This window comes from Myxine glutinosa, chromosome 9 (genome assembly GCF_964187855.1).
Source record: "Myxine glutinosa chromosome 9, kmMyxGlut1.1, whole genome shotgun sequence".
NCBI classification, from domain to species: domain Eukaryota; kingdom Metazoa; phylum Chordata; class Myxini; order Myxiniformes; family Myxinidae; genus Myxine; species Myxine glutinosa.
In genome coordinates this window covers 137,398,146-137,410,993 of record NC_136269.1, presented here as the reverse complement: position 1 = coordinate 137,410,993, position 12,848 = coordinate 137,398,146, and the positions used below count along the sequence as shown (strand labels likewise).

At 40.0% G+C, this 12,848-nt stretch overlaps 1 protein-coding gene across 1 annotated transcript in view; it reads right to left on the bottom strand.

Moving 5' to 3' along the window:
- The window catches only part of LOC137412634 (secretagogin-like), a 187,026-nt gene that overhangs the window by 161,222 nt on the left and 12,956 nt on the right, over nucleotides 1–12,848 (bottom strand). The window lies entirely within an intron of this gene.

Here is a 12,848-nt window from a genome sequence, read left to right as displayed (position 1 = left end):
GCAAAACCGACATAAATGTACACAATGGTTGCTTCTTTGCCATGGGGACATGACAGGGTCATCAATTCCCAATGGGGCAGTTGAAGGATAAGGTCGTTTAGATGAGCAGAGACAATGTCATGAAAGTGGACCATTTGGGTGGTAAAGATAACATGCCAGGTCCATGGACCACTACACCCCCAAAAAGCGATGTACACACAGATTTACATAACTTCATGAAAATATATATCAAGAGTAGCATGAAAGAAATGGATTGACACGGTGTGGACCTCCAACCATTGCTGAGCGAGGACAGAAACTTGTCCGGATTTGAGTGACTGGGATGGAATCCAAACTGATGGTCGATCAGAGACCATGCAGGGTGTTTGAAAACAGGAAAGACTTGACATCAGCAACAGTGATGGATTCCAAGACTTCCCGAGCAATTGGAAATAAGCTCATTGGTCTGCAGGATGAAGAACTCGTGAAGTGTCGCGTCGATCTCATTTCGCAGACAGGAAGAGCAATGGATGCAATCAACAGAACGTCGATCTAAACTCCAGAAGCTGAAGCTTCAGAAGCTGAGTTCCAGAAACTGATAATCCATAACCATGGTGTGTTTATAAAAGCTGATATTTAATAACCTTGGTGTGTTTCTAAAACCTGATAATCCATAACCTTGGTGTGTTTCTAAAATCTGATAATCCATAACCTTGGTGTGTTTCTGAAAGCTGATAATCCATAACCTTGGTGTGTTTCTAAAAGCTGATAATCCATAACCTTGGTGTGTTTCTGAAATCTGATAATTCATAACCTTGGTGTGTTTCTAAAAGCTGATAATCCATAACCTTGGTGTGTTTCTAAAAGCTGATAATCCATAACCTTGGTGTGTTTCTAAAAGCTGATAATCCATAACCTTGGTGTGTTTCTAAAAGCTGATAATCCATAACCTTGGTGTGTTTCTAAAAGCTGATAATTCATAACCTTGGTGTGTTTCTAAAAGCTGATAATTCATAACCTTGGTGTGTTTCTAAAAGCTGATAATCCATAACCTTGGTGTGTTTCTAAAAGCTGATAATCCATAACCTTGGTGTGTTTCTAAAACCTGATAATCCATAACCTTGGTGTGTTTCTAAAAGCTGATAATCCATAACCTTGGTGTGTTTCTAAAATCTGATAATCCATAACCTTGGTGTGTTTCTAAAACCTGATAATCCATAACCTTAGTGTGTTTCTAAAACCTGATAATCCATAACCTTAGTGTGTTTCTAAAAGCTGATAATCCATAACCTTGGTGTGTTTATAAAAGCTGATATTTAATAACCTTGGTGTGTTTCTAAAATCTGATAATTCATAACCTTGGTGTGTTTCTAAAAGCTGATAATTCATAACCTTGGTGTGTTTCTAAAAGCTGATAATCCATAACCTTGGTGTGTTTCTAAAAGCTGATAATCCATAACCTTGGTGTGTTTCTACAATCTGATAATCCATAACCTTGGTGTGTTTCTAAAAGCTGATAATCCATAACCTTGGTGTGTTTCTAAAAGCTGATAATCCATAACCTTGGTGTGTTTCTACAATCTGATAATCCATAACCTTGGTGTGTTTCTAAAAGCTGATAATCCATAACCTTGGTGTGTTTCTACAATCTGATAATCCATAACCTTGGTGTGTTTCTACAATCTGATAATCCATAACCTTGGTGTGTTTCTAAAAGCTGATAATCCACAACCTTGGTGTGTTTCTACAATCTGATAATCCATAACCTTGGTGTGTTTCTAAAAGCTGATAATCCATAACCTTGGTGTGTTTCTAAAACCTGATAATCCATAAACTTGGTGTGTTTCTAAAATCTGATAATTCATAACCTTGGTGTGTTTCTAAAACCTGATAATCCATAACCTTGGTGTGTTTCTAAAAGCTGATAATCCATAACCTTGGTGTGTTTCTAAAATCTGATAATCAATAACCTTGGTGTGTTTCTAAAACCTGATAATCCATAACCTTGGTGTGTTTCTTAAAGCTGATAATCCATAACCTTGGTGTGTTTATAAAAGCTGATATTTAATAACCTTGGTGTGTTTCTAAAATCTGATAATTCATAACCTTGGTGTGTTTCTAAAAGGTGATAATCCATAACTTTGGTGTGTTTCTAAAAGGTGATAATCCATAACCTTGGTGTGTTTCTAAAAGCTGATAATCCACAACCTTGGTGTGTTTCTAAAAGCTGATAATCCATAACCTTGGTGTGTTTCTACAATCTGATAATCCATAACCTTGGTGTGTTTCTAAAACCTGATAATTCATAACCTTGGTGTGTTTCTAAAAGCTGATAATCCATAACCTTGGTGTGTTTCTAAAAGCTGATAATCCATAACCTTGGTGTGTTTCTAAAACCTGATAATTCATAACCTTGGTGTGTTTCTACAATCTGATTATCCATAACCTTGGTGTGTTTCTAAAACCTGATAATTCATAACCTTGGTGTGTTTCTAAAACCTGATAATTCATAACCTTGGTGTGTTTCTAAAACCTGATAATTCATAACCTTGGTGTGTTTCTAAAACCTGATAATTCATAACCTTGGTGTGTTTCTAAAACCTGATAATTCATAACCTTGGTGTGTTTCTAAAACCTGATATTCCATAACCTTGGTGTGTTTCTTCAATCTGATAATCCATAACCTTGGTGTGTTTCTAAAACCTGATAATTCATAACCTTGGTGTGTTTCTACAATCTGATTATCCATAACCTTGGTGTGTTTCTACAATCTGATAATTCATAACCTTGGTGTGTTTCTAAAACCTGATAATTCATAACCTTGGTGTGCTTCTAAAACCTGATTATCCATAACCTTGGTGTGTTTCTAAAACCTGATAATTCATAACCTTGGTGTGTTTCTACAATCTGATTATCCATAACCTTGGTGTGTTTCTACAATCTGATTATCCATAACCTTGGTGTGTTTCTACAATCTGATTATCCATAACCTTGGTGTGCTTCTAAAACCTGATAATTCATAACCTTGGTGTGTTTCTAAAACCTGATAATTCATAACCTTGGTGTGTTTCTAAAACCTGATAATTCATAACCTTGGTGTGTTTCTAAAACCTGATAATTCATAACCTTGGTGTGTTTCTAAAACCTGATAATTCATAACCTTGGTGTGTTTCTAAAAGCTGATATTCCATAACCTTGGTGTGTTTCTTCAATCTGATAATCCATAACCTTGGTGTGTTTCTAAAACCTGATAATTCATAACCTTGGTGTGTTTCTAAAACCTGATAATTCATAACCTTGGTGTGTTTCTACAATCTGATAATCCATAACCTTGGTGTGTTTCTAAAACCTGATAATCCACAACCTTGGTGTGTTTCTACAATCTGATAATCCATAACCTTGGTGTGTTTCTAAAACCTGATAATCCACAACCTTGGGGTGTTTCTACAATCTGATAATCCATAACCTTGGTGTGTTTCTGAAAGCTCATAATCCATAACCTTGGTGTGTTTCTAAAATCTGATAATTCATAACCTTGGTGTGTTTCTGAAAGCTCATAATCCATAACCTTGGTGTGTTTCTACAATCTGATAATCCATAACCTTGGTGGTTTCTGAAAGCTCATAATCCACAACCTTGGTGTGTTCCTACAATCTGATAATTCATAACCTTGGTGTGTTTCTAAAAGCTCATAATCCACAACCTTGGTGTGTTCCTACAATCTGATAATCCATAACCTTGGTATGTTTCTGAAAGCTCATAATCCATAACCTTGGTGTGTTTCTAAAACCTGATAATCAATAATCTTGGTTTGTTTCTAAAAGCTCATAATCCACAACCTTGGGGTGTTTCTACAATCTGATAATCCATAACCTTGGTGTGTTTCTACAATCTGATAAAATCCATTACAATGGTGTGTTTCTAAAAGCTGATAATCCATAACCATGGTGTGTTTCTACAATCTGATAATTCATAACCTTGGTGTGTTTCTACAATCTGATAATCCATAACCTTGGTGTGTTTCTAAAAGCTGATAATCAATAACCATGGTGTGTTTCTGAAAGCTGATAATCCATAACCATGGTGTGTTTCTAAAAGCTGATAATCCATAACCTTGGTGTGTTTCTGAAAGCTGATAATCCATAACCATGGTGTGTTTCTAAAAGCTGATAATCCATAACCATGGTGTGTTTCTGAAAGCTGATAATCCATAACCTTGGTGTGTTTCTGAAAGCTGATAATCCATAACCTTGGTGTGTTTCTACAATCTGATAATCCATAACCATGGTGTGTTTCTAAAAGCTGATAATCCATAACCATGGTGTGTTTCTGAAAGCTGATAATCCATAACCTTGGTGTGTTTCTACAATCTGATAATCCATAACCATGGTGTGTTTTTGAAAGCTGATAAACCTTAACCTCAGCATGCTATGTTCAGCTGGATTTGAAGATGTCCGTTCATTTATCTCCTCATACGAACAACAGAATAATCCCTGGTCCATCGTCCGGTCACACTGACATCTGTTGGACGCCATCCAGGATTTGATTGCCGAGCATCAAGCCAGACCGTCCCTCCCCGGGTGTGCGCAGCTGTTTTAAAGCCAACGCTGCCGTTTAATCTCAGCCTCTGATTTCCCTCCAATCCTGCCCTTCTCTCCCGTCCGTCAAGTCGAAAACTCCCTGCCATCTCATGTTCTTTCTCATTACCGAACAATTGTTTTTAAAATCTTGCTAACCCTGTCATGTCGTCAAAATCGCAATCTTCTCGTCCATTCGTCCATCTGTACATCCAATTCCAACCTGTTCCCAAACATCCCACTCTTTCAATTCAGTCTTCAATGAGCCTCGGATTTTGTTCAAGAGTCATAATGTACAGTTTGAGTATATCGTGTCGAGAATGCGCTCTTGGTGAAAAGGTCTCCATTGGGACAACACCTCGGTCATTCCTTGGGTTCCTGCTCCATAACCACGTCCCTGGAGATGAATATGTGCACTCTGGGTGAATTAGGCACTTCGTAGTGTTCGCAAGACAATGTTCGCTCAGACGTCTTCCCTGACATAGACAATCATGTTTCAATTCTTCCTCTTCCTCTTCCTTTTTTTATAGAGTGAGGCCGAATACTAAGCTGCAGCTGTCCCACCTTTGTACAATACCCCCCTTAACCCCACCCAACCGATGTCCCTCAACCCTCATCTTACATATACCTCCTCACACAATCTTCCCATCACAGCCAAGGGCTACCTCTTTTTCTCCTTCCTTGCTTCCTCGACCTATCCGCTTTCTTTGCCATTGTTTAATCCCCCATCCGCACCAGGTGTCCAGCCTACCTGAGCCTCAGCCACCTCTTTACCAATCTACCCGTCAAGCTCATCCTCACATCGATCTCCTCCCTCTGTTCATCCACCCTTCTTCTATCCAGCTTTTTCAATCCCACTACCCTTCTGACGACCTGACCCAGTTGTTTTTGCAGACCTGCAACCACTGTTGTTGCTTCCCTGCCAGTGCCACCATCTCCAGACCGCAAAGGTAGGCCGGTGTTACACAAGATCCCAGAACCTTCCCTTTCAATTTTCTTCATATTTTCTTGTCTGCTATGGGTGCCCTCCACTTTCCTCCATCATGAAATAAGAAAATGGAACCATAAACTTGAGAGAAGCCTGTGATGCCCATTACTATTGTAATTTGTATGGTGCGGGGAAACCGCCGACGCTCCTAAAATCTACCTCCCGTAGATACTCAGATGGTTCCAGTGAAGTACAGACCACAAAGAACAAAACCATACACGTAAACGAAAAAACATGTTTTAGTGCTACACAGTGTTTTAAAAAAAGTTTTAAACCAATTTTGTATTTTTTTTTTCAATTTTATTTTAAAATTTGCATCATGATAGATGAAAATGTACCAGAAAAGAGGACCGTGTCCCAAATTTCAGCTCTCTAGGAAACGAACGACTCAAAGATTTCAAACGGGACAAACAAAGTGAAATAAAAGTGTGTAATAATAAAAGAAGAATAACGGAATAAGAAGAGGCACAGTCAACCGAGAAGTTCCAGACGAAGTTTTCTCTTCTATAAACAGGAGAGGCAGCGAGAAACCTTCATATTCGAAAAAGGCTGGGACTTCATTTTCATTCAAATAACCGAAACAGAATATCAGCCAAAAACCCAATGTTGAAATAAACCATATATATATACGTAGTATGTTTTATAATTACATTGTGTAGCATGTAATATATATATATAGTCGTGTATAGTTCTGTTAGGTGTTACTCTTTCTCCCCTACCCCCTCCCCCCCCTACTCCCCTACTCCCTCCCATGGCCACCATCCCATCAACTTCCTCGCTCTCTCCTCCTTCCTTGCACCCCCTTCCTTAAACCCTCCCCCCCCCTCCACACCCCCCATCCTTGCAAACCCACCACCTCCTCGCTCCCTCTCCCTCCTAGCTTCTATTATACTGTCAAAGGACATTCCAAGCAAACTCCACAAATATTCCACACTCTGTTGGGAACAAATTCCTTTTCAACAGCCCAGTGGAACCAAGTTACCTTCTATTATACAGTGCGTATCAAAAAAAAGGTAATCCGAATTCAAGGGGTTAATATGTAAAGGTTATTAATTTTGACAATTTACATGTGGTTTACTAATTAAGAGGAGATCCTCAGCTTTCCAATGATACCTTCCATGCATCATTGCTGTCACACATGACCGAGTACGTGTTCATTGAAAATGACAAGTTCAAATCACATTTTTACAAGTTTGGCTAATCGATGCAAGTCGGGATAATTGGTGCAAAAGGAACGTCAGATGTGAACTTTTCTCAGGAATGATTGGCCTTTATGCACCCACACCTTCAACATGTCCACCTCCCATTTCAACACAAAGCTCACAGCGGCGGAGCATGCCCTGAACTGCTCGTCTCACCATAGCCGGGTCATTGCGCAAAGCATCCACTTCATGTCGAATACGGCCCTGCAATTCGTCAAGATCACGGGGAGGAGTTACGAACACCATGTTCTTTAAATGTCCCCAAAGGAAATAATCACATGGTGTGAGGTCAGGTGATCTTGGCGGCCATTCCACTGCATGGTTGAGGGCGATGACTCGGTCTCCAAAGAGTTTCCTCAGTCGATCTCGGACAGCGATACGACGATGTGCTGGGGTGCCGCCTTGGGCCCACCAGAGATATCTGAAGACACCACGAACCTGTCACTCAATGTTCTCCTCCAGCTGCGGTAAAACTTCATCATTGATCATCTGCAGATACCTGTTACCATTGACATTCCTTTGAAAGAAAAATGGTCCGATCACCTGACCACTTCCACAAAGTCCCAACCAAACAGGCCACTTTTGGCGATTCATGTTGGTGTCAAAATTAAATTCCGGGGGTTGTCCTGTCGGTGCATATTCAAGAACATTATGGGTATTGACCTTGCCGTCCATGGCGAAAGCAGCTTCGTCGCCGATAATGAGATACCGCAGGAAATTGACATCTTCTTCGCAACGTGCTATCAACCAACTGGCAAGCACCAGCCTCCTGGCAAAATCCCCTGGTGTAAGTTGATGCTGGATGTGAATCCGATATGGATGTTGGTGGAGGTCCAGTCTTGTGATTCGGTTGAATGTTGCCGAAGGCAATCCTGTCCCATTTCGTCTTGCGCTTGTATCCCTAGGATGCTCCAAAACTTGCTGCCTTGCTGCTGCAATGTTCATTTCCGATCGCCCAGTGCGCCTCCTACCAGAATTCTCCTTGTTGCGGTTGAGGATAGTGCCATGCTCTTGGTATTTTCTAACATTCGCCCAGTTGGTTTTGGCTGCTGGAGGCTCCCGTTCTGGGAAACGTTCCCTGAACGCATCACGAGTTCGCTGCAAACTTCCAGTTTGGTGAAAGGTTGTAACCACGAAGGTTCGCTGCTCAGTCTAAGTTGAACCATCTTTTCAATGACTCAGACTGTCTCTAAACCCATACACTGTAGGCCTATCTTAAATACCCATCTTAAACAAAGGATGACGCAACCGACGATTACCAGACCAGCTTAACTATTTTACATAATCAACTTGGCAGTCGACAAGTAATGCGTCCATTTCAAACTGTCTTGCACCGATTAGCCAAACTTGTAAAAATGTGATTTGAACTAGTCCTTTTCAATGAACATGTACTCGGTCATGTGTGACAGCAATGATGCATGAAAGGCATCAATGGATAGCTGAGGATCTCCTCATAATTGGTAAACCACATGCAAATTGTCAAACTAAATAACCTTTGCATATTAACCCCTTGAATTCGGATTACCTTTTTTTTGATACGCACTGTATGTATGTGTATAAATATATATTTAATACGAGAGGTGTGTCCAACCAAACAATGTACCAAGATCTACCCATCTCATCACAACTCAACTCGTATCTGCATCTCGTAACTGACTGGTACAATAGTTTATAGAAAAGAGGACAAACTGACATTATTTTCTTGTACATTAAAGGGGAACCCAAACGCTCAGACCACCTGACGCGGATCTATCCCTTCCTTCATACTCTATAAAATATATATCGATTGTGTGTTTTTCCGATTTTGCGACTTATAAAGTGGTAATTTTGCGATTATAAGTCTGATCAGATTCTTCCTCTCCACCATTAGCTGTGACGTCGCAACATGAAGCCGAGCGCAACGTCCGTATTGTTTTCGCATTAAAGGAACGATTTAACTCAAACTGCAAATCATTTTCAAATTTCTACAAATATGACGCGTCGATGCATCGTTAGGCTACATGGTTGTAGTAATACAAACCCAGATGGTTTCATGCTACAGCTACACCAATGGCCAAAAGATCCGAGAGTTGCCAGAAATTGGGCATTTGTCCGAAATATCCGAGTGTGGATCGGGCGTACAAGATGTTTGCTTTTGTATTTGGAACATTTTACTGAGAAATGGTTATCCGCTACGATCTTGTGGTTATCCACTACGATCTTGTCGTTATCCGCTACGATCTTGTGGTTATCCGCTATGATTGAGCAGAAGAAACAACCGTCGTTCAAACTGTAACACCATCTCCACCGAGCTACCATCTGTACCGAGGACATGGGCGATTTGAGTGATGAATCGAACATCTGCGTAGGTCTGCTGGTGACATATCTCACCTTGCTAGATGTGTTGGCTAACATCGCCGCCATCCTGTCCTATGCATCTTAAGAGTTCAAAAACCCCAGCTAACAATACCCCACGACCACCCCACACTCCTCTCTCCCCCATGCCCCCACAATCCACCATCAACCGTCACCCCCACAATACCCACCATTATCCCACATGAACATCCGGACAAACTTGATATTAAAATTGATTTTCATTCTGAAGGAGAAAATACATAATATAACGTTATTTCTGTTCTGTGTTTTGTGAAATAATGTATACCGTATGCTCATGTGACTCGAGCGGGATCGCATGACATCTCGCGAGAGTACACCACAGCGTAGGCCTGACAAATAAGGCAGATATCCTACACCACCCACACTCCCCTCTCCCTCATCCCCCATCAACAACCCCCCCCCCCCCCCCATAATACCCACCACCATCTCACACCCTCCACAATCCCCCATCGACTGTGTATCTGGGCGGTGTAAGTGTTGAATCCGTTCCGCGTCATGTCTGTGCCATATTTATTCTGCAGTCAAATGTAACACATTTATCAATTAATATTATTTCCTGATAAACCGTCAATTGAATGGAAAAAACAAACCTACCAATCTGTAGTGAATATTCGACCGGCATTTTCATCTTCACTTCCAACACAATACCCCCATCTTCATCTGAATCATTCACAGAAGGCTCAAAATGATTCGGATCTACAATTCCGCTGAAAGTGTTTCCATCACTAATTTCATCTCCAATAGTTTCTTCAAAATCTCACTGATCAGTTTCAACATCCTGAGAACCTCCAGAGTTTCTAATGATGGAGAAATCAGAACCGGAATCCGAGAAACCCGAGTTTCTCTATGTAAAACCACCATTTGGATCAAGGTGGGTTCATAGTGTGACGTCACTGGTGAAATCGAAATTCGACACTTCCGGCCTTTTTTTCAACACTTTCCGATCGACAAAAAATTCAAGCAAACCACCCTTCAAATTAGACTGTGACTAATGATTTTCAATGGTTTTTCAGAAAAAAAAACAATTGTTTGTAAGCATTCGGCAGAGTTCCTCACCAATGCTTGTTTACAAAATCCCGTTACTATGGCAATGGGGGACACACTCTACAGTGGATCTTGTCGTTTCTAAGTGATAGACCGCAAGCCGTCACAGTAACGGTACCCACTCACCCTGGGGGGGTGGGGGGGGGGTGTTCACGTGATATCTAGTGTGGCCCCAAGGGATCAATGCTGGGCCGGCTTACGAGGAAACTCAAACCAGGTGTACAGATCAGCATGAGATGCTTGGTGATGCTATGCCAGGAGTACATCAGTTTGACTTACCTGGGTGTGACGGTCTCGCATGATCTTCGATGGGACAAGCACTGCCAGAAGATTATGCGTAAGCTCTCAGGCGCCGCTTTGAATTAAAGATGAACAAACATGTTTCAGCAATTTTTGGAATCTCTGTTGCAATGCGAGGCCAGGTTCTCAGCAGGTAACGTCAAAGAGTCTCACATTTTCCTTCTGAGGAAAAAGTTACTGTTTTTCCTTCACTTTTTCCTCCATCACATGGCATGGGGTCTACGGCCCATGGAGCTCGCAAGATTGGTCCAAGTTTTTCCACAAACAAGCTGTCGGGTTCGACGAGAGCGAATTTCACCAGGAATCTTTAAGTTACTGGAATATGTTCCGGGGAGCTGGAGAGACGTCGCACACTCTTTGTCAACAGACTCAGACTTTGTGATCTTTGTGATCTTTGAGATATTTGTGATCTTTGTGATCTTTGTGATCTTTGTGATCTTTGAGATCTTTGTGATCTTTGTGATCTTTGAGATCTTTGAGATCTTTGTGATCTTTGTGATCTTTGAGATCTTTGAGATCTTTGAGATCTTTGTGATCTTTGAGATCTTTGAGATCTTTGTGATCTTTGAGATCTTTGTGATCTTTGTGATCTTTGTGATCTTTGAGATCTTTGTGATCTTCGTGATCTTTGTGATCTTTGTGATCTTCGTGATCTTCGTGATCTTTGTGATCTTTGAGATCTTTGAGCTCTTTGATATCTTTGAGATCTTTGTGATCTTTGTGATCTTTGAGATCTTTGTGATCTTTGTGATCTTTGAGATCTTTGTGATCTTTGAGATCTTTGAGATCTTTGTGATCTTTGAGATCTTTGTGATCTTTGTGATCTTTGAGATCTTTGAGATCTTTGTGATCTTTGAGATCTTTGAGATCTTTGTGATCTTTGTGATCTTTGAGATCTTTGTGATCTTCGTGATCTTTGTGATCTTTGTGATCTTTGAGATCTTTGTGATCTTCGTGATCTTTGTGATCTTTGAGATCTTTGTGATCTTTGAGCTCTTTGATATCTTTGAGATCTTTGAGATCTTTGTGATCTTTGAGCTCTTTGATATCTTTGAGATCTTTGTGATATTTGTGATCTTTGAGATCTTTGTGATCTTTGTGATCTTTGAGATCTTTGTGATCTTTGTGATCTTTGAGATCTTTGTGATCTTTGAGATCTTTGTGATCTTTGTGATCTTTGAGATCTTTGAGATCTTTGTGATCTTTGTGATCTTTGAGATCTTTGTGATCTTTGTGATCTTTGAGATCTTTGTGATCTTTGTGATCTTTGAGATCTTTGAGATCTTTGTGATCTTTGTGATCTTTGAGATCTTTGTGATCCTTGAGATCTTTGTGATCTTTGTGATCTTTGAGATCTTTGAGATCTTTGTGATCTTTGAGATCTTTGTGATCTTTGTGATCTTTGAGATCTTTGAGATCTTTGTGATCTTTGTGATCTTTGAGATCTTTGTGATCTTTGTGATCTTTGAGATCTTTGAGATCTTTGAGATCTTTGTGATCTTTGTGATCTTTGTGATCTGCGTGATCTGCATGATCTTTGAGATCTTTGAGATCTTTGAGATCTTTGTGATCTTTGAGATCTTTGAGATCTTTGTGATCTTTGTGATTTTTGAGATCTTTGTGATCTTCGTGATCTTTGTGATCTTTGAGATCTTTGTGATCTTCGTGATCTTTGTGATCTTTGTGATCTTTGAGATCTTTGAGCTCTTTGATATCTTTGAGATCTTTGTGATCTTTGTGATCTTTGAGATCTTTGTGATCTTTGTGATCTTTGAGATCTTTGTGATCTTTGAGATCTTTGAGATCTTTGTGATCTTTGAGATCTTTGTGATCTTTGTGATCTTTGAGATCTTTGAGATCTTTGTGATCTTTGAGATCTTTGAGATCTTTGTGATCTTTGTGATCTTTGAGATCTTTGTGATCTTCGTGATCTTTGTGATCTTCGTGATCTTCGTGATCTTTGTGATCTTTGTGATCTTTGAGCTCTTTGAGATCTTTGTGATCTTTGAGATCTTTGTGATCTTTGTGATCTTTGAGATCTTTGTGATCTTTGTGATCTTTGAGATCTTTGTGATCTTTGAGATCTTTGTGATCTTTGTGATCTTTGTGATCTTTGAGATCTTTGTGATCTTTGTGATCTTTGAGATCTTTGAGATCTTTGTGATCTTTGAGATCTTTGTGATCTTTGAGATCTTTGTGATCTTTGTGATCTTTGAGATCTTTGAGATCTTTGTGATCTTTGTGATCTTTGAGATCTTTGAGATCTTTGTGATCTTTGTGATCTTTGAGATCTTTGTGATCTTTGTGATCTTTGAGATCTTTGAGATCTTTGTGATCTTTGAGATCTTTGTGATCTTTGTGATCTTTGAGATCTTTGAGATC